This window comes from Taudactylus pleione, unplaced genomic scaffold (genome assembly GCF_031769625.1).
Source record: "Taudactylus pleione unplaced genomic scaffold, aTauple2 ptg000550l, whole genome shotgun sequence".
NCBI classification, from domain to species: domain Eukaryota; kingdom Metazoa; phylum Chordata; class Amphibia; order Anura; family Myobatrachidae; genus Taudactylus; species Taudactylus pleione.
This window is the reverse complement of record NW_028284952.1, coordinates 892,501-910,110: the sequence shown is the minus strand read 5'-3', so window position 1 is coordinate 910,110 and position 17,610 is coordinate 892,501. Positions and strand designations below refer to the sequence as shown.

The window sequence follows — 17,610 nt, the reverse complement described above, 5'->3', positions numbered from 1 at the left end:
AACCTGGGATTCCTAGGTCGTCTCCCATCCAAGTAGAAACCAGTCCCAACACTGCATAGCTTCCAAGATCAGACGAGATTGGGCATGTCCAGTGTGGTTTGGCTGTAGTTGCTCAAAAACATTAACTTTAGACCTGTATTACTTCTTAACTCAAGTAAATTCATTGATAAGTTGAAAAAATTAAATGTAAAATGTAATAGAAAAGAATGCTATGGCAGTATAAAATTACCTACTGCACCTGGTTTTCCCAGGTGGTCTCCCATCCAAGTACAGACCACGCCCAACACTGCATAGCTTCCAAGATAAGACGAGATTGGGCATGTCCAGTGTGGATTGGCTGTAGGTGGTCAAAAACATTAACTTTAGACCTCCATTACTTCTTAACTCAAGTAAATTCATTGATAAGTTGAAAAATTAAATGTAAAATGTAATAGAAAAGAATGTTATGGCTATATAAAATTACCTACAGCACCTGGTATTCCCAGGTGGTCTCCCATCCAAGTACTAACCAGGCCCAACACTGCATAGCTTCCAAGATCAGACGAGATTGGGCATGTCCAGTGTGGTTTGCCTGTAGGTGCTAAAAGCCTTAACTTTAGACCTCTTTTACTTCTTAACTCAAGTAAATTCATTGATAAGTTGAAAAAATTAAATGTAAAATGTAATAGAAAAGACTGTTATTGCAGTATAAAATTACCTACAGCACCTGGGATTCCTAGGTGGTCTCCCATCCAAGTACTAACCAGATCCAACACTGCATAGCTTCCAAGATCAGACGAGATTGGGCATGTCCAGTGTGGTTTGGCTGTAGGTGCCCAAAAACATTAACTTTTGACCTCTTTTACTTCTTAACTCAAGAAAATTCATTGATATGTTGAAAAAATGAAATGTAAAATGTAATAGAAAAGAATGTTATGGCAGTATAAAATTTCCTACTGCACCTGGTTTTCCCAGGTGGTCTCCCATCCAAATACTGACCATGCCCAACACTGCATAGCTACCAAGATAAGACGAGATGGGGCATGTCCAGTGTGGATTGGCTGTAGGTGCTCAAAAGTAATAACTTTAGACCTCTTTTACTTCTTAACTCAAGTAAATTCAATGATAAGTTGAAAAATTAAATGTAAAATGTAATAGAAAAGAATGTTATGGCAGTATAAAATTACCTACAGCTCCTGGTATTCCCAGGTGGTCTCCCATCCAAGTACTAACCAGGCCCAACACTGCATAGCTTCCAAGATCAGACGAGATTGGGCATGTCCAGTGTGGTTTGGCTGTAGATGCTCAAAAACATTAACTTTAGACCTCTATTACTTCTTAACTCAAGTAAATTCATTGATAAGTTGAAAAAATTAAATTTAAAATGTAATAGAAAAGAATGTTATGGCTGCATAAAATTACTTACAGCACCTGGTATTCCCAGGTGGTCTCCCATCCAAGTACTAACCAGGCCCAACACTGCATAGCTTCCAAGATCAGACGAGATTGGGCATGTCCAGTGTGGTTTGGCTGTAGGTGCTCAAAGACATTAACTTTAGACCTCTATTACTTCTTAACTCAAGTAAATTCATTGATAACTTGAAAAAATTAAATGTAAAATGTAATAGAAAAGAATGTTATGGCAGTATAAAATAACCTACAGTACCTGGTAATCCCTGGTGGTCTCCCATACAAGTACTAACCAGGCCCAACACTGCATAGCTTCCAAGTTCAGACGAGATTGGGCATGTCCAGTGTGGTTTGGCAGTAGGTGCTCAAAAACATTAACTTTAGACCTCTTTTACTTCTTAACTCAACTAAATTCAATGATAAGTTGAAAAATGAAATGTAAAATGTAATAGAAAAGAATGTTATGGAAGTATAAAATTACCTACAGAACCTGGGATTCCTAGGTAGTCTCCCATCCAAGTACAAACCAGTCCCAACACTGCATAGCTTCCAAGATCAGACGAGATTTGGCATGTCCAGTGTGGTTTGGCTGTAGATGCTCAAAAGCATTAACTTTAGACCTCTATTACTTCTTAACTCAAGTAAATTTATTGATAAGTTGAAAAAATTAAATGTAAAATGTAATAGAAAAGACAGTTATGGCAGTATAAAATTACCTACAGCACCTGGGATTCCAAGGTAGTTTCCCATCCAAGTACTAACCAGTCCCAACACTGCATAGCTTCCAAGATCAGATGAGATTGGGCATGTCCAGTGTGGTTTGGCTGTAGGTGCTCAAAAATATTAACTTTTAACGTCTTTTACTTCTTTACTCAAGTAAATTCATTGATAATTTGAAAAAATTAAATGTAAAATGAAATAGAAAAGACTGTTATGTCAGTATAAAATTACCTATAGCACCTGGTATTCCTAGGTGGTCTCCCATCCAAGTACTAACCAGGCCCTACACTGCATAGCTTCCAAGATCCGATGAGATTGGACATGTCCAGTGTGGTTTGGCTGTAGTTTCTCAAAAATATTGACTTTAGACCTTTATTACTTCTTAAATCAAGTAAATTCAATGATAAGTGGAAAAAAATAAAATGTAAAATGTAATAGAAAAGAATGTTATGGCAGTATAAAATTACCTACAGCACTTGGTATTCCCAGGTGGATTCCCATCCAAGTACTAACCATGCCCAACACTGCATAGCTTCCAAGATCAGACGACATTGGCCATGTCCAGTGTGGTTTGGCTATAGGTGCTGAAAAATATTAACTTTAGACCTCTATTACTTCTTAACTCAAGGAAATTCATTGATAAGTTGAAAAAATTAAATGTAAAATGTAATAGACTGTTATGGCAGTATAAAATTACCTACAGCACCTTGGATTCCTAGGTGGTCTCCCATCCAAGTACTAACCAGGCCCAACACTGCATAGCTTCCAAGATCAGATGAGATTGGGCATGTCCAGTGTGGTTTGGCTGTAGGTGCTCAAAAACATTAACTTTAGACCTCTTTTACTTCTTTACTCAAGTAAATTCATTGATAACTTGAAAATAATTACATGTAAAATGTAATAGAAAAGAATCTTATGGCAGTATAAAATTACCTACAGAACCTAGGATTCCTAGGTAGTCTCCCATCCAAGTAGAAACCAGTCCCAACACTGCATAGCTTCCAAGATCAGACGAGATTGGGCATGTCCAGTGTGGTTTGGCTGTAGGTGCTCAAAAACATTAACTTTAGACCTGTATTACTTCTTAACTCAAGTAAATTCATTGATAAGTTGAAAAAATTAAATGTAAAATGTAATAGAAAAGAATGCTATGGCAGTATAAAATTACCTACTGCACCTGGTTTTCCCAGGTGGTCTCCCATGCAAGTAAGGACCACGCCCAACACTGCATAGCTTCCATGATAAGACGAGATTGGGCATGTCCAGTGTGGATTGGCTGTAGGTGGTCAAAAACATTAACTTTAGACCTCTATTACTTCTTAACTCAAGTAAATTCATTGATAAGTTGAAAAAATTTAATGTAAAATGTAATAGAAAAGAATGTTATGGCAGTATAAAATTACCTACAGCACCTGGTATTCCCAGGTGGTCTCCCATCCAAGTACTAACCAGGCCCAACACTGCATAGCTTCCAAGATCAGACGAGATTGGGCATGTCCAGTGTGGTTTGGCTTTAGGTGCTCAAAGACATTAACTTTAGACCTCTATTACTTCTTAACTCAAGTAAATTCATTGATAAGTTGAAAAAATTAAATGTAAAATGTAATAGAAAAGAATGTTATGGCAGTATAAAATTACCTACAGTACCTGGTAATCCCTGGTGGTCTCCCATACAAGTACTAACCAGGCCCAACACTGCATAGCTTCCAAATTCAGACGAGATTGGGCATGTCCAGTGTAGTTTGGCAGTAGGTGCTCAAAAACATTAACTTTAGACCTCTTTTACTTCTTAACTCAAGTAAATTCAATGATAAGTTGAAAAATGAAATGTAAAATGTAATAGAAAAGAATGTTATGGAAGTATAAAATTACCTACAGAACCTGGGATTCCTAGGTAGTCTCCCATCCAAGTACAAACCAGTCCCAACACTGCATAGCTTCCAAGATCAGACGAGATTGGGCATGTCCAGTGTGGTTTGGCTGTAGGTGCTCAAAAGCATTAACTTTAGACCTCTATTACTTCTTAACTCAAGTAAATTCATTGATAAGTTGAAAAAATTAAATGTAAAATGTAATAGAAAAGACGGTTATGGCAGTATAAAATTACCTACAGCACCTGGGATTCCTAGGTAGTCTCCCATCCAAGTACTAACCAGTCCCAACACTGCATAGCTTCCAAGATCAGATGAGATTGGGCATGTCCAGTGTGGTTTGGCTGTAGGTGCTCAAAAATATTAACTTTTAACGTCTTTTACTTCTTTACTCAAGTAAATTCATTGATAATTTGAAAAAATTAAATGTAAAATGAAATAGAAAAGACTGTTATGTCAGTATAAAATTACCTATAGCACCTGGTATTCCTAGGTGGTCTCCCATCCAAGTACTAACCAGGCCCTACACTGCATAGCTTCCAAGATCCGATGAGATTGGACATGTCCAGTGTGGTTTGGCTGTAGTTTCTCAAAAATATTAACTTTAGACCTTTATTACTTCTTAACTCAAGTAAATTCAATGATAAGTGGAAAAAAATAAAATGTAAAATGTAATAGAAAAGAATGTTATGGCAGTATAGAATTACCTACAGCACTTGGTATTCCCAGGTGGATTCCCATCCAAGTACTAACCATGCCCAACACTGCATAGCTTCCAAGATCAGACGACATTGGCCATGTCCTGTGTGGTTTGGCTATAGGTGCTGAAAAATATTAACTTTAGACCTCTATTACTTCTTAACTCAAGGAAATTCATTGATAAGTTGAAAAAATTAAATGTAAAATGTAATAGACTGTTATGGCAGTATAAAATTACCTACAGCACCTGGGATTCCTAGGTGGTCTCCCATCCAAGTACTAACCAGGCCCAACACTGCATAGCTTCCAAGATCAGATGAGATTGGGCATGTCCAGTGTGGTTTGGCTGTAGGTGCTCAAAAACATTAACTTTAGACCTCTTTTACTTCTTTACTCAAGTAAATTCATTGATAAGTTGAAAAAAATTACATGTAAAATGTAATAGAAAAGAATCTTATGGCAGTATAAAATTACCTACAGAACCTGGGATTCCTAGGTCGTCTCCCATCCAAGTAGAAACCAGTCCCAACACTGCATAGCTTCCAAGATCAGACGAGATTGGGCATGTCCAGTGTGGTTTGGCTGTAGTTGCTCAAAAACATTAACTTTAGACCTGTATTACTTCTTAACTCAAGTAAATTCATTGATAAGTTGAAAAAATTAAATGTAAAATGTAATAGAAAAGAATGCTATGGCAGTATAAAATTACCTACTGCACCTGGTTTTCCCAGGTGGTCTCCCATCCAAGTACGGACCACGCCCAACACTGCATAGCTTCCAAGATAAGACGAGATTGGGCATGTCCAGTGTGGATTGGCTGTAGGTGGTCAAAAACATTAACTTTAGACCTCCATTACTTCTTAACTCAAGTAAATTCATTGATAAGTTGAAAAAATTAAATGTAAAATGTAATAGAAAAGAATGTTATGGCTATATAAAATTACCTACAGCACCTGGTATTCCCAGGTGGTCTCCCATCCAAGTACTAACCAGGCCCAACACTGCATAGCTTCCAAGATCAGACGAGATTGGGCATGTCCAGTGTGGTTTGCCTGTAGGTGCTAAAAGCCTTAACTTTAGACCTCTTTTACTTCTTAACTCAAGTAAATTCATTGATAAGTTGAAAAAATTAAATGTAAAATGTAATAGAAAAGACTGTTATTGCAGTATAAAATTACCTACAGCACCTGGGATTCCTAGGTGGTCTCCCATCCAAGTACTAACCAGGTCCAACACTGCATAGCTTCCAAGATCAGACGAGATTGGGCATGTCCAGTGTGGTTTGGCTGTAGGTGCCCAAAAACATTAACTTTTGACCTCTTTTACTTCTTAACTCAAGAAAATTCATTGATATGTTGAAAAAATGAAATGTAAAATGTAATAGAAAAGAATGTTATGGCAGAATAAAATTTCCTACTGCACCTGGTTTTCCCAGGTGGTCTCCCATCCAAATACTGACCATGCCCAACACTGCATAGCTACCAAGATAAGACGAGATGGGGCATGTCCAGTGTGGATTGGCTGTAGGTGCTCAAAAGTAATAACTTTAGACCTCTTTTACTTCTTAACTCAAGTAAATTCAATGATAAGTTGAAAAATTAAATGTAAAATGTAATAGAAAAGAATGTTATGGCAGTATAAAATTACCTACAGCTCCTGGTATTCCCAGGTGGTCTCCCATCCAAGTACTAACCAGGCCCAACACTGCATAGCTTCCAAGATCAGACGAGATTGGGCATGTCCAGTGTGGTTTGGCTGTAGATGCTCAAAAACATTAACTTTAGACCTCTATTACTTCTTAACTCAAGTAAATTCATTGATAAGTTGAAAAAATTAAATTTAAAATGTAATAGAAAAGAATGTTATGGCTGCATAAAATTACTTACAGCACCTGGTATTCCCAGGTGGTCTCCCATCCAAGTACTAACCAGGCCCAACACTGCATAGCTTCCAAGATCAGACGAGATTGGGCATGTCCAGTGTGGTTTGGCTGTAGGTGCTCAAAGACATTAACTTTAGACCTCTATTACTTCTTAACTCAAGTAAATTCATTGATAACTTGAAAAAATTAAATGTAAAATGTAATAGAAAAGAATGTTATGGCAGTATAAAATAACCTACAGTACCTGGTAATCCCTGGTGGTCTCCCATACAAGTACTAACCAGGCCCAACACTGCATAGCTTCCAAGTTCAGACGAGATTGGGCATGTCCAGTGTGGTTTGGCAGTAGGTGCTCAAAAACATTAACTTTAGACCTCTTTTACTTCTTAACTCAACTAAATTCAATGATAAGTTGAAAAATGAAATGTAAAATGTAATAGAAAAGAATGTTATGGAAGTATAAAATTACCTACAGAACCTGGGATTCCTAGGTAGTCTCCCATCCAAGTACAAACCAGTCCCAACACTGCATAGCTTCCAAGATCAGACGAGATTTGGCATGTCCAGTGTGGTTTGGCTGTAGATGCTCAAAAGCATTAACTTTAGACCTCTATTACTTCTTAACTCAAGTAAATTTATTGATAAGTTGAAAAAATTAAATGTAAAATGTAATAGAAAAGACAGTTATGGCAGTATAAAATTACCTACAGCACCTGGGATTCCAAGGTAGTTTCCCATCCAAGTACTAACCAGTCCCAACACTGCATAGCTTCCAAGATCAGATGAGATTGGGCATGTCCAGTGTGGTTTGGCTGTAGGTGCTCAAAAATATTAACTTTTAACGTCTTTTACTTCTTTACTCAAGTAAATTCATTGATAATTTGAAAAAATTAAATGTAAAATGAAATAGAAAAGACTGTTATGTCAGTATAAAATTACCTATAGCACCTGGTATTCCTAGGTGGTCTCCCATCCAAGTACTAACCAGGCCCTACACTGCATAGCTTCCAAGATCCGATGAGATTGGACATGTCCAGTGTGGTTTGGCTGTAGTTTCTCAAAAATATTAACTTTAGACCTTTATTACTTCTTAAATCAAGTAAATTCAATGATAAGTGGAAAAAAATAAAATGTAAAATGTAATAGAAAAGAATGTTATGGCAGTATAAAATTACCTACAGCACTTGGTATTCCCAGGTGGATTCCCATCCAAGTACTAACCATGCCCAACACTGCATAGCTTCCAAGATCAGACGACATTGGCCATGTCCAGTGTGGTTTGGCTATAGGTGCTGAAAAATATTAACTTTAGACCTCTATTACTTCTTAACTCAAGGAAATTCATTGATAAGTTGAAAAAATTAAATGTAAAATGTAATAGACTGTTATGGCAGTATAAAATTACCTACAGCACCTTGGATTCCTAGGTGGTCTCCCATCCAAGTACTAACCAGGCCCAACACTGCATAGCTTCCAAGATCAGATGAGATTGGGCATGTCCAGTGTGGTTTGGCTGTAGGTGCTCAAAAACATTAACTTTAGACCTCTTTTACTTCTTTACTCAAGTAAATTCATTGATAACTTGAAAATAATTACATGTAAAATGTAATAGAAAAGAATCTTATGGCAGTATAAAATTACCTACAGAACCTAGGATTCCTAGGTAGTCTCCCATCCAAGTAGAAACCAGTCCCAACACTGCATAGCTTCCAAGATCAGACGAGATTGGGCATGTCCAGTGTGGTTTGGCTGTAGGTGCTCAAAAACATTAACTTTAGACCTGTATTACTTCTTAACTCAAGTAAATTCATTGATAAGTTGAAAAAATTAAATGTAAAATGTAATAGAAAAGAATGCTATGGCAGTATAAAATTACCTACTGCACCTGGTTTTCCCAGGTGGTCTCCCATGCAAGTAAGGACCACGCCCAACACTGCATAGCTTCCATGATAAGACGAGATTGGGCATGTCCAGTGTGGATTGGCTGTAGGTGGTCAAAAACATTAACTTTAGACCTCTATTACTTCTTAACTCAAGTAAATTCATTGATAAGTTGAAAAAATTAAATGTAAAATGTAATAGAAAAGAATGTTATGGCAGTATAAAATTACCTACAGCACCTGGTATTCCCAGGTGGTCTCCCATCCAAGTACTAACCAGGCCCAACACTGCATAGCTTCCAAGATCAGACGAGATTGGGCATGTCCAGTGTGGTTTGGCTGTAGGTGCTCAAAGACATTAACTTTAGACCTCTATTACTTCTTAACTCAAGTAAATTCATTGATAAGTTGAAAAAATTAAATGTAAAATGTAATAGAAAAGAATGTTATGGCAGTATAAAATTACCTACAGTACCTGGTAATCCCTGGAGGTCTCCCATACAAGTACTAACCAGGCCCAACACTGCATAGCTTCCAAGTTCAGACGAGATTGGGCATGTCCAGTGTGGTTTGGCAGTAAGTGCTCAAAACATTAACTTTAGACCTCTTTTACTTCTTAACTCAAGTAAATTCAATGATAAGTTGAAAAATGAAATGTAAAATGTAATAGAAAAGAATGTTATGGAAGTATAAAATTACCTGCAGAACCTGGGATTCCTAGGTAGTCTCCCATCCAAGTACAAACCAGTCCCAACACTGCATAGCTTCCAAGATCAGACGAGATTGGGCATGTCCAGTGTGGTTTGTCTGCAGGTGCTCAAAAGCATTAACTTTAGACCTCTATTACTTCTTAACTCAAGTAAATTCATTGATAAGTTGAAAAAATTAAATGTAAAATGTAATAGAAAAGACGGTTATGGCAGTATAAAATTACCTACAGCACCTGGGATTCCTAGTTAGTCTCCCATCCAAGTACTAACCAGTCCCAACACTGCATAGCTTCCAAGATCAGATGAAATTGGGCATGTCCAGTGTGGTTTGGCTGTAGGTGCTCAAAAATATTAACTTTTAACGTCTTTTACTTCTTTACTCAAGTAAATTCATTGATAATTTGAAAAAATTAAATGTGAAATGAAATAGAAAAGACTGTTATGTCAGTATAAAATTACCTATAGCACCTGGTATTCCTAGGTGGTCTCCCATCCAAGTACTAACCAGGCCCTACACTGCATAGCTTCCAAGATCCGATGAGATTGGACATGTCCAGTGTGGTTTGGCTGTAGTTTCTCAAAAATATTAACTTTAGACCTTTATTACTTCTTAAATCAAGTAAATTCAATGATAAGTGGAAAAAAATAAAATGTAAAATGTAATAGAAAAGAATGTTATGGCAGTATAAAATTACCTACAGCACTTGGTATTCCCAGGTGGATTCCCATCCAAGTACTAACCATGCCCAACACTGCATAGCTTCCAAGATCAGACGACATTGGCCATGTCCAGTGTGGTTTGGCTATAGGTGCTGAAAAATATTAACTTTAGACCTCTATTAATTCTTAACTCAAGGAAATTCATTGATAAGTTGAAAAAATTAAATGTAAAATGTAATAGACTGTTATGGCAGTATAAAATTACCTACAGCACCTTGGATTCCTAGGTGGTCTCCCATCCAAGTACTAACCAGGCCCAACACTGCATAGCTTCCAAGATCAGATGAGATTGGGCATGTCCAGTGTGGTTTGGCTGTAGGTGCTCAAAAACATTAACTTTAGACCTCTTTTACTTCTTTACTCAAGTAAATTCATTGATAACTTGAAAATAATTACATGTAAAATGTAATAGAAAAGAATCTTATGGCAGTATAAAATTACCTACAGAACCTAGGATTCCTAGGTAGTCTCCCATCCAAGTAGAAACCAGTCCCAACACTGCATAGCTTCCAAGATCAGACGAGATTGGGCATGTCCAGTGTGGTTTGGCTGTAGGTGCTCAAAAACATTAACTTTAGACCTGTATTACTTCTTAACTCAAGTAAATTCATTGATAAGTTGAAAAAATTAAATGTAAAATGTAATAGAAAAGAATGCTATGGCAGTATAAAATTACCTACTGCACCTGGTTTTCCCAGGTGGTCTCCCATCCAAGTACGGACCACGCCCAACACTGCATAGCTTCCAAGATAAGACGAGATTGGGCATGTCCAGTGTGGATTGGCTGTAGGTGGTCAAAAACATTAACTTTAGACCTCCATTACTTCTTAACTCAAGTAAATTCATTGATAAGTTGAAAAAATTAAATGTAAAATGTAATAGAAAAGAATGTTATGGCTATATAAAATTACCTACAGCACCTGGTATTCCCAGGTGGTCTCCCATCCAAGTACTAACCAGGCCCAACACTGCATAGCTTCCAAGATCTGACGAGATTGGGCATGTCCAGTGAGGTTTGGCTGTAGATGCCCAAAAACATTAACTTTAGACCTCTTTTACTTCTTAACTCAAGAAAATTCATTGATAAGTTGAAAAAATGAAATGTAAAATGTAATAGAATAGAATGTTTTGGGTGTCTAAAATTACCTACAGCAACTGGTATTCCCAGGTGGTCTCCCATCCAAGTACAAACGAGGCCCAACACTGCACAGCTTCCAAGATCGGTCGAGATTGGGCATGTCCAGTGTGGTTTGGCTGTAGGTGCTCAAAAGAATTACATTTAGACCTCTATTACTTCTTAACTCAAGTAAATTCATTGATAACTTGAAAAAATTAAATGTAAAATGTAATAGAAAAGAATGTTATGGCAGTATAAAATTACCTACAGCTCCTGGTATTCCCAGGTGGTCTCCCATGCAAGTAAGGACCACGCCCAACACTGCATAGCTTCCATGATAAGACGAGATTGGGCATGTCCAGTGTGGATTGGCTGTAGGTGGTCAAAAACATTAACTTTAGACCTCTATTACTTCTTAACTCAAGTAAATTCATTGATAAGTTGAAAAAATTAAATGTAAAATGTAATAGAAAAGAATGTTATGGCAGTATAAAATTACCTACAGCACCTGGTATTCCCAGGTGGTCTCCCATCCAAGTACTAACCAGGCCCAACACTGCATAGCTTCCAAGATCAGACGAGATTGGGCATGTCCAGTGTGGTTTGGCTGTAGGTGCTCAAAGACATTAACTTTAGACCTCTATTACTTCTTAACTCAAGTAAATTCATTGATAAGTTGAAAAAATTAAATGTAAAATGTAATAGAAAAGAATGTTATGGCAGTATAAAATTACCTACAGTACCTGGTAATCCCTGGAGGTCTCCCATACAAGTACTAACCAGGCCCAACACTGCATAGCTTCCAAGTTCAGACGAGATTGGGCATGTCCAGTGTGGTTTGGCAGTAAGTGCTCAAAAACATTAACTTTAGACCTCTTTTACTTCTTAACTCAAGTAAATTCAATGATAAGTTGAAAAATGAAATGTAAAATGTAATAGAAAAGAATGTTATGGAAGTATAAAATTACCTGCAGAACCTGGGATTCCTAGGTAGTCTCCCATCCAAGTACAAACCAGTCCCAACACTGCATAGCTTCCAAGATCAGACGAGATTGGGCATGTCCAGTGTGGTTTGTCTGCAGGTGCTCAAAAGCATTAACTTTAGACCTCTATTACTTCTTAACTCAAGTAAATTCATTGATAAGTTGAAAAAATTAAATGTAAAATGTAATAGAAAAGACGGTTATGGCAGTATAAAATTACCTACAGCACCTGGGATTCCTAGGTAGTCTCCCATCCAAGTACTAACCAGTCCCAACACTGCATAGCTTCCAAGATCAGATGAAATTGGGCATGTCCAGTGTGGTTTGGCTGTAGGTGCTCAAAAATATTAACTTTTAACGTCTTTTACTTCTTTACTCAAGTAAATTCATTGATAATTTGAAAAAATTAAATGTAAAATGAAATAGAAAAGACTGTTATGTCAGTATAAAATTACCTATAGCACCTGGTATTCCTAGGTGGTCTCCCATCCAAGTACTAACCAGGCCCAACACTGCACAGCTTCCAAGATCGGTCGAGATTGGGCATGTCCAGTGTGGTTTGGCTGTAGGTGCTCAAAAGAATTACATTTAGACCTCTATTACTTCTTAACTCAAGTAAATTCATTGATAACTTGAAAAAATTAAATGTAAAATGTAATAGAAAAGACTGTTATGTCAGTATAAAATTACCTATAGCACCTGGTATTCCTAGGTGGTCTCCCATCCAAGTACTAACCAGGCCCTACACTGCATAGCTTCCAAGATCCGATGAGATTGGACATGTCCAGTGTGGTTTGGCTGTAGTTTCTCAAAAATATTAACTTTAGACCTTTATTACTTCTTAAATCAAGTAAATTCAATGATAAGTGGAAAAAAATAAAATGTAAAATGTAATAGAAAAGAATGTTATGGCAGTATAAAATTACCTACAGCACTTGGTATTCCCAGGTGGATTCCCATCCAAGTACTAACCATGCCCAACACTGCATAGCTTCCAAGATCAGACGACATTGGCCATGTCCAGTGTGGTTTGGCTATAGGTGCTGAAAAATATTAACTTTAGACCTCTATTAATTCTTAACTCAAGGAAATTCATTGATAAGTTGAAAAAATTAAATGTAAAATGTAATAGACTGTTATGGCAGTATAAAATTACCTACAGCACCTTGGATTCCTAGGTGGTCTCCCATCCAAGTACTAACCAGGCCCAACACTGCATAGCTTCCAAGATCAGATGAGATTGGGCATGTCCAGTGTGGTTTGGCTGTAGGTGCTCAAAAACATTAACTTTAGACCTCTTTTACTTCTTTACTCAAGTAAATTCATTGATAACTTGAAAATAATTACATGTAAAATGTAATAGAAAAGAATCTTATGGCAGTATAAAATTACCTACAGAACCTAGGATTCCTAGGTAGTCTCCCATCCAAGTAGAAACCAGTCCCAACACTGCATAGCTTCCAAGATCAGACGAGATTGGGCATGTCCAGTGTGGTTTGGCTGTAGGTGCTCAAAAACATTAACTTTAGACCTGTATTACTTCTTAACTCAAGTAAATTCATTGATAAGTTGAAAAAATTAAATGTAAAATGTAATAGAAAAGAATGCTATGGCAGTATAAAATTACCTACTGCACCTGGTTTTCCCAGGTGGTCTCCCATCCAAGTACGGACCACGCCCAACACTGCATAGCTTCCAAGATAAGACGAGATTGGGCATGTCCAGTGTGGATTGGCTGTAGGTGGTCAAAAACATTAACTTTAGACCTCCATTACTTCTTAACTCAAGTAAATTCATTGATAAGTTGAAAAAATTAAATGTAAAATGTAATAGAAAAGAATGTTATGGCTATATAAAATTACCTACAGCACCTGGTATTCCCAGGTGGTCTCCCATCCAAGTACTAACCAGGCCCAACACTGCATAGCTTCCAAGATCTGACGAGATTGGGCATGTCCAGTGAGGTTTGGCTGTAGATGCCCAAAAACATTAACTTTAGACCTCTTTTACTTCTTAACTCAAGAAAATTCATTGATAAGTTGAAAAAATGAAATGTAAAATGTAATAGAATAGAATGTTTTGGGTGTCTAAAATTACCTACAGCAACTGGTATTCCCAGGTGGTCTCCCATCCAAGTACAAACGAGGCCCAACACTGCACAGCTTCCAAGATCGGTCGAGATTGGGCATGTCCAGTGTGGTTTGGCTGTAGGTGCTCAAAAGAATTACATTTAGACCTCTATTACTTCTTAACTCAAGTAAATTCATTGATAACTTGAAAAAATTAAATGTAAAATGTAATAGAAAAGAATGTTATGGCAGTATAAAATTACCTACAGCTCCTGGTATTCCCAGGTGGTCTCCCATGCAAGTAAGGACCACGCCCAACACTGCATAGCTTCCATGATAAGACGAGATTGGGCATGTCCAGTGTGGATTGGCTGTAGGTGGTCAAAAACATTAACTTTAGACCTCTATTACTTCTTAACTCAAGTAAATTCATTGATAAGTTGAAAAAATTAAATGTAAAATGTAATAGAAAAGAATGTTATGGCAGTATAAAATTACCTACAGCACCTGGTATTCCCAGGTGGTCTCCCATCCAAGTACTAACCAGGCCCAACACTGCATAGCTTCCAAGATCAGACGAGATTGGGCATGTCCAGTGTGGTTTGGCTGTAGGTGCTCAAAGACATTAACTTTAGACCTCTATTACTTCTTAACTCAAGTAAATTCATTGATAAGTTGAAAAAATTAAATGTAAAATGTAATAGAAAAGAATGTTATGGCAGTATAAAATTACCTACAGTACCTGGTAATCCCTGGTGGTCTCCCATACAAGTACTAACCAGGCCCAACACTGCATAGCTTCCAAGTTCAGACGAGATTGGGCATGTCCAGTGTGGTTTGGCAGTAGGTGCTCAAAAACATTAACTTTAGACCTCTTTTACTTCTTAACTCAAGTAAATTCAATGATAAGTTGAAAAATGAAATGTAAAATGTAATAGAAAAGAATGTTATGGAAGTATAAAACTACCTACAGAACCTGGGATTCCTAGGTAGTCTCCCATCCAAGTACAAACCAGTCCCAACACTGCATAGCTTCCAAGATCAGACGAGATTGGGCATGTCCAGTGTGGTTTGGCTGTAGGTGCTCAAAAGCATTAACTTTAGACCTCTATTACTTCTTAACTCAAGTAAATTCATTGATAAGTTGAAAATATTAAATGTAAAATGTAATAGAAAAGACGGTTATGGCAGTATAAAATTACCTACAGCACCTGGGATTCCTAGGTAGTCTCCCATCCAAGTACTAACCAGGCCCTACACTGCATAGCTTCCAAGATCCGATGAGATTGGACATGTCCAGTGTGGTTTGGCTGTAGTTTCTCAAAAATATTAACTTTAGACCTTTATTACTTCTTAACTCAAGTAAATTCAATGATAAGTGGAAAAAAATAAAATGTAAAATGTAATAGAAAAGAATGTTATGGCAGTATAGAATTACCTACAGCACTTGGTATTCCCAGGTGGATTCCCATCCAAGTACTAACCATGCCCAACACTGCATAGCTTCCAAGATCAGACGACATTGGCCATGTCCTGTGTGGTTTGGCTATAGGTGCTGAAAAATATTAACTTTAGACCTCTATTACTTCTTAACTCAAGGAAATTCATTGATAAGTTGAAAAAATTAAATGTAAAATGTAATAGACTGTTATGGCAGTATAAAATTACCTACAGCACCTGGGATTCCTAGGTGGTCTCCCATCCAAGTACTAACCAGGCCCAACACTGCATAGCTTCCAAGATCAGATGAGATTGGGCATGTCCAGTGTGGTTTGGCTGTAGGTGCTCAAAAACATTAACTTTAGACCTCTTTTACTTCTTTACTCAAGTAAATTCATTGATAAGTTGAAAAAAATTACATGTAAAATGTAATAGAAAAGAATCTTATGGCAGTATAAAATTACTTACAGAACCTGGGATTCCTAGGTAGTCTCCCATCCAAGTAGAAACCAGTCCCAACACTGCATAGCTTCCAAGATCAGACGAGATTGGGCATGTCCAGTGTGGTTTGGCTGTAGGTGCTCAAAAACATTAACTTTAGACCTGTATTACTTCTTAACTCAAGTAAATTCATTGATAAGTTGAAAAAAATTAATTTAAAATGTAATAGAAAAGAATGCTATGGCAGTATAAAATTACCTACTGCACCTGGTTTTCCCAGGTGGTCTCCCATCCAAGTACGGACCACGCCCAACACTGCATAGCTTCCAAGATAAGACGAGATTGGGCATGTCCAGTGTGGATTGGCTGGAGGTGGTCAAAAACATTAACTTTAGACCTCCATTACTTCTTAACTCAAGTAAATTCATTGATAAGTTGAAAAAATTAAATGTAAAATGTAATAGAAAAGAATGTTATGGCTATATAAAATTACCTACAGCACCTGGTATTCCCAGGTGGTCTCCCATCCAAGTACTAACCAGGCCCAACACTGCATAGCTTCCAAGATCTGACGAGATTGGACATGTCCAGTGAGGTTTGGCTGTAGGTGCCCAAAAACATTAACTTTAGACCTCTTTTACTTCTTAACTCAAGAAAATTCATTGATAAGTTGAAAAAATGAAATGTAAAATGTAATAGAATAGAATGTTTTGGGTGTCTAAAATTACCTACAGCAACTGGTATTCCCAGGTGGTCTCCCATCCAAGTACAAACGAGGCCCAACACTGCACAGCTTCCAAGATCGGACGAGATTGGGCATGTCCAGTGTGGTTTGGCTGTAGGTGCTCAAAAGAATTACATTTAGACCTCTATTACTTCTTAACTCAAGTAAATTCATTGATAAGTTGAAAAAATTAAATGTAAAATGTAATAGAAAAGAATGTTATGGCAGTATAAAATTACCTACAGCTCCTGGTATTCCCAGGTGGTCTCCCATCCAAGTACTAACCAGGCCCAACACTGCATAGCTTCCAAGATCAGATGAGATTGGGCATGTCCACTGTGGTTTGGCTGTAGGTGCTCAAAAGTGTTAAATTTAGACCGCTTTTACTTCTTAACACAAGTAAATTCATTGATAAGTTGAAAAAATTAAATGTAAAATGTAATAGAAAAGAATGTTATGGCAGTATAAAATTCCCTACTGCACCTGGTTTTCCCAGGTGGTCTTCCATCCAAATACTGACCATGCCCAACACTGCATAGCTATCAAGATAAGACGAGATGGGGCATGTCCAGTGTGGATTGGCTGTAGGTGCTCAAAAGTAATAACTTTAGACCTCTTTTACTTCTTAACTCAAGTAAATTCAATGATAAGTTGAAAAATTAAATGTAAAGTGTAATAGAAAAGAATGTTATGGCAGTATAAAATTACCTACAGCTCCTGGTATTTCCAGGTGGTCTCCCATCCAAGTACTAACCAGGCCCAAAACTGCATAGCTTCCAAGATCAGACGAGATTGGGCATGTCCAGTGTGGTTTGGCTGGAGATGCTCAAAAACCTTAACTTTAGAACTCTATTACTTCTTAACTCAAGTAAATTCATTGATAAGTTGAAAAAATTAAATTAAAAATGTAATAGAAAAGAATGTTATGGCAGTATAAAATTACCTACAGCACCTGGGATTCCTAG

At 37.2% G+C, this 17,610-nt stretch overlaps 3 non-coding genes and 56 pseudogenes across 3 annotated transcripts; all 59 read right to left on the bottom strand.

Annotated features, from left to right (window-relative positions):
* Positions 1–226: 226 nt before the first annotated feature.
* Positions 227–345, bottom strand: LOC148486413 (5S ribosomal RNA; annotated as a pseudogene).
* Positions 346–460: 115 nt separating this feature from the next.
* LOC148486412 (5S ribosomal RNA) lies at positions 461–579 on the bottom strand (annotated as a pseudogene).
* A 115-nt stretch (positions 580–694) lies between these two features.
* On the bottom strand, positions 695–813 carry LOC148486411 (5S ribosomal RNA; annotated as a pseudogene).
* Positions 814–1,163: 350 nt separating this feature from the next.
* On the bottom strand, positions 1,164–1,282 carry LOC148486410 (5S ribosomal RNA; annotated as a pseudogene).
* A 116-nt stretch (positions 1,283–1,398) lies between these two features.
* On the bottom strand, positions 1,399–1,517 carry LOC148486409 (5S ribosomal RNA; annotated as a pseudogene).
* Positions 1,518–1,633: 116 nt separating this feature from the next.
* LOC148486408 (5S ribosomal RNA) lies at positions 1,634–1,752 on the bottom strand (annotated as a pseudogene).
* A 350-nt stretch (positions 1,753–2,102) lies between these two features.
* LOC148486407 (5S ribosomal RNA) lies at positions 2,103–2,221 on the bottom strand (annotated as a pseudogene).
* A 116-nt stretch (positions 2,222–2,337) lies between these two features.
* On the bottom strand, positions 2,338–2,456 carry LOC148486406 (5S ribosomal RNA; annotated as a pseudogene).
* A 117-nt stretch (positions 2,457–2,573) lies between these two features.
* Positions 2,574–2,692, bottom strand: LOC148486405 (5S ribosomal RNA; annotated as a pseudogene).
* Positions 2,693–2,803: 111 nt separating this feature from the next.
* On the bottom strand, positions 2,804–2,922 carry LOC148486404 (5S ribosomal RNA; annotated as a pseudogene).
* Positions 2,923–3,509: 587 nt separating this feature from the next.
* Positions 3,510–3,628, bottom strand: LOC148486403 (5S ribosomal RNA; annotated as a pseudogene).
* Positions 3,629–3,744: 116 nt separating this feature from the next.
* Positions 3,745–3,863, bottom strand: LOC148486402 (5S ribosomal RNA; annotated as a pseudogene).
* A 115-nt stretch (positions 3,864–3,978) lies between these two features.
* LOC148486401 (5S ribosomal RNA) lies at positions 3,979–4,097 on the bottom strand (annotated as a pseudogene).
* A 116-nt stretch (positions 4,098–4,213) lies between these two features.
* LOC148486400 (5S ribosomal RNA) lies at positions 4,214–4,332 on the bottom strand (annotated as a pseudogene).
* A 116-nt stretch (positions 4,333–4,448) lies between these two features.
* Positions 4,449–4,567, bottom strand: LOC148486399 (5S ribosomal RNA; annotated as a pseudogene).
* A 117-nt stretch (positions 4,568–4,684) lies between these two features.
* On the bottom strand, positions 4,685–4,803 carry LOC148486398 (5S ribosomal RNA; annotated as a pseudogene).
* A 111-nt stretch (positions 4,804–4,914) lies between these two features.
* LOC148486397 (5S ribosomal RNA) lies at positions 4,915–5,033 on the bottom strand (annotated as a pseudogene).
* Positions 5,034–5,385: 352 nt separating this feature from the next.
* LOC148486396 (5S ribosomal RNA) lies at positions 5,386–5,504 on the bottom strand (annotated as a pseudogene).
* A 116-nt stretch (positions 5,505–5,620) lies between these two features.
* Positions 5,621–5,739, bottom strand: LOC148486395 (5S ribosomal RNA; annotated as a pseudogene).
* A 115-nt stretch (positions 5,740–5,854) lies between these two features.
* Positions 5,855–5,973, bottom strand: LOC148486394 (5S ribosomal RNA; annotated as a pseudogene).
* A 350-nt stretch (positions 5,974–6,323) lies between these two features.
* LOC148486393 (5S ribosomal RNA) lies at positions 6,324–6,442 on the bottom strand (annotated as a pseudogene).
* A 116-nt stretch (positions 6,443–6,558) lies between these two features.
* Positions 6,559–6,677, bottom strand: LOC148486392 (5S ribosomal RNA; annotated as a pseudogene).
* Positions 6,678–6,793: 116 nt separating this feature from the next.
* LOC148486391 (5S ribosomal RNA) lies at positions 6,794–6,912 on the bottom strand (annotated as a pseudogene).
* Positions 6,913–7,262: 350 nt separating this feature from the next.
* On the bottom strand, positions 7,263–7,381 carry LOC148486390 (5S ribosomal RNA; annotated as a pseudogene).
* A 116-nt stretch (positions 7,382–7,497) lies between these two features.
* Positions 7,498–7,616, bottom strand: LOC148486389 (5S ribosomal RNA; annotated as a pseudogene).
* Positions 7,617–7,733: 117 nt separating this feature from the next.
* Positions 7,734–7,852, bottom strand: LOC148486388 (5S ribosomal RNA; annotated as a pseudogene).
* A 111-nt stretch (positions 7,853–7,963) lies between these two features.
* Positions 7,964–8,082, bottom strand: LOC148486387 (5S ribosomal RNA; annotated as a pseudogene).
* A 587-nt stretch (positions 8,083–8,669) lies between these two features.
* On the bottom strand, positions 8,670–8,788 carry LOC148486386 (5S ribosomal RNA). The gene has a single exon (XR_015870180.1). It is a non-coding gene; the product is annotated as a 5S ribosomal RNA (ribosomal RNA).
* A 116-nt stretch (positions 8,789–8,904) lies between these two features.
* LOC148486385 (5S ribosomal RNA) lies at positions 8,905–9,023 on the bottom strand (annotated as a pseudogene).
* Positions 9,024–9,137: 114 nt separating this feature from the next.
* On the bottom strand, positions 9,138–9,256 carry LOC148486384 (5S ribosomal RNA; annotated as a pseudogene).
* Positions 9,257–9,372: 116 nt separating this feature from the next.
* On the bottom strand, positions 9,373–9,491 carry LOC148486383 (5S ribosomal RNA; annotated as a pseudogene).
* Positions 9,492–9,607: 116 nt separating this feature from the next.
* LOC148486382 (5S ribosomal RNA) lies at positions 9,608–9,726 on the bottom strand (annotated as a pseudogene).
* A 117-nt stretch (positions 9,727–9,843) lies between these two features.
* LOC148486381 (5S ribosomal RNA) lies at positions 9,844–9,962 on the bottom strand (annotated as a pseudogene).
* A 111-nt stretch (positions 9,963–10,073) lies between these two features.
* On the bottom strand, positions 10,074–10,192 carry LOC148486380 (5S ribosomal RNA; annotated as a pseudogene).
* A 352-nt stretch (positions 10,193–10,544) lies between these two features.
* Positions 10,545–10,663, bottom strand: LOC148486379 (5S ribosomal RNA; annotated as a pseudogene).
* A 116-nt stretch (positions 10,664–10,779) lies between these two features.
* On the bottom strand, positions 10,780–10,898 carry LOC148486378 (5S ribosomal RNA; annotated as a pseudogene).
* A 116-nt stretch (positions 10,899–11,014) lies between these two features.
* On the bottom strand, positions 11,015–11,133 carry LOC148486377 (5S ribosomal RNA; annotated as a pseudogene).
* Positions 11,134–11,484: 351 nt separating this feature from the next.
* On the bottom strand, positions 11,485–11,603 carry LOC148486376 (5S ribosomal RNA). Its single transcript, XR_015870179.1, has one exon. It is a non-coding gene; the product is annotated as a 5S ribosomal RNA (ribosomal RNA).
* A 116-nt stretch (positions 11,604–11,719) lies between these two features.
* LOC148486375 (5S ribosomal RNA) lies at positions 11,720–11,838 on the bottom strand (annotated as a pseudogene).
* Positions 11,839–11,953: 115 nt separating this feature from the next.
* LOC148486374 (5S ribosomal RNA) lies at positions 11,954–12,072 on the bottom strand (annotated as a pseudogene).
* A 116-nt stretch (positions 12,073–12,188) lies between these two features.
* Positions 12,189–12,307, bottom strand: LOC148486373 (5S ribosomal RNA; annotated as a pseudogene).
* A 116-nt stretch (positions 12,308–12,423) lies between these two features.
* On the bottom strand, positions 12,424–12,542 carry LOC148486372 (5S ribosomal RNA; annotated as a pseudogene).
* Positions 12,543–12,658: 116 nt separating this feature from the next.
* On the bottom strand, positions 12,659–12,777 carry LOC148486371 (5S ribosomal RNA; annotated as a pseudogene).
* A 117-nt stretch (positions 12,778–12,894) lies between these two features.
* On the bottom strand, positions 12,895–13,013 carry LOC148486370 (5S ribosomal RNA; annotated as a pseudogene).
* A 111-nt stretch (positions 13,014–13,124) lies between these two features.
* Positions 13,125–13,243, bottom strand: LOC148486369 (5S ribosomal RNA; annotated as a pseudogene).
* A 352-nt stretch (positions 13,244–13,595) lies between these two features.
* Positions 13,596–13,714, bottom strand: LOC148486368 (5S ribosomal RNA; annotated as a pseudogene).
* Positions 13,715–13,830: 116 nt separating this feature from the next.
* Positions 13,831–13,949, bottom strand: LOC148486367 (5S ribosomal RNA; annotated as a pseudogene).
* Positions 13,950–14,065: 116 nt separating this feature from the next.
* LOC148486366 (5S ribosomal RNA) lies at positions 14,066–14,184 on the bottom strand (annotated as a pseudogene).
* Positions 14,185–14,535: 351 nt separating this feature from the next.
* Positions 14,536–14,654, bottom strand: LOC148486365 (5S ribosomal RNA). Its single transcript, XR_015870178.1, has one exon. It is a non-coding gene; the product is annotated as a 5S ribosomal RNA (ribosomal RNA).
* Positions 14,655–14,770: 116 nt separating this feature from the next.
* On the bottom strand, positions 14,771–14,889 carry LOC148486364 (5S ribosomal RNA; annotated as a pseudogene).
* A 115-nt stretch (positions 14,890–15,004) lies between these two features.
* Positions 15,005–15,123, bottom strand: LOC148486363 (5S ribosomal RNA; annotated as a pseudogene).
* A 116-nt stretch (positions 15,124–15,239) lies between these two features.
* Positions 15,240–15,358, bottom strand: LOC148486362 (5S ribosomal RNA; annotated as a pseudogene).
* A 117-nt stretch (positions 15,359–15,475) lies between these two features.
* LOC148486361 (5S ribosomal RNA) lies at positions 15,476–15,594 on the bottom strand (annotated as a pseudogene).
* A 111-nt stretch (positions 15,595–15,705) lies between these two features.
* Positions 15,706–15,824, bottom strand: LOC148486360 (5S ribosomal RNA; annotated as a pseudogene).
* Positions 15,825–16,411: 587 nt separating this feature from the next.
* LOC148486359 (5S ribosomal RNA) lies at positions 16,412–16,530 on the bottom strand (annotated as a pseudogene).
* A 116-nt stretch (positions 16,531–16,646) lies between these two features.
* Positions 16,647–16,765, bottom strand: LOC148486358 (5S ribosomal RNA; annotated as a pseudogene).
* Positions 16,766–16,881: 116 nt separating this feature from the next.
* LOC148486357 (5S ribosomal RNA) lies at positions 16,882–17,000 on the bottom strand (annotated as a pseudogene).
* Positions 17,001–17,350: 350 nt separating this feature from the next.
* On the bottom strand, positions 17,351–17,469 carry LOC148486356 (5S ribosomal RNA; annotated as a pseudogene).
* A 116-nt stretch (positions 17,470–17,585) lies between these two features.
* LOC148486355 (5S ribosomal RNA) overlaps positions 17,586–17,610 on the bottom strand; it is a 119-nt pseudogene continuing 94 nt past the window's right edge.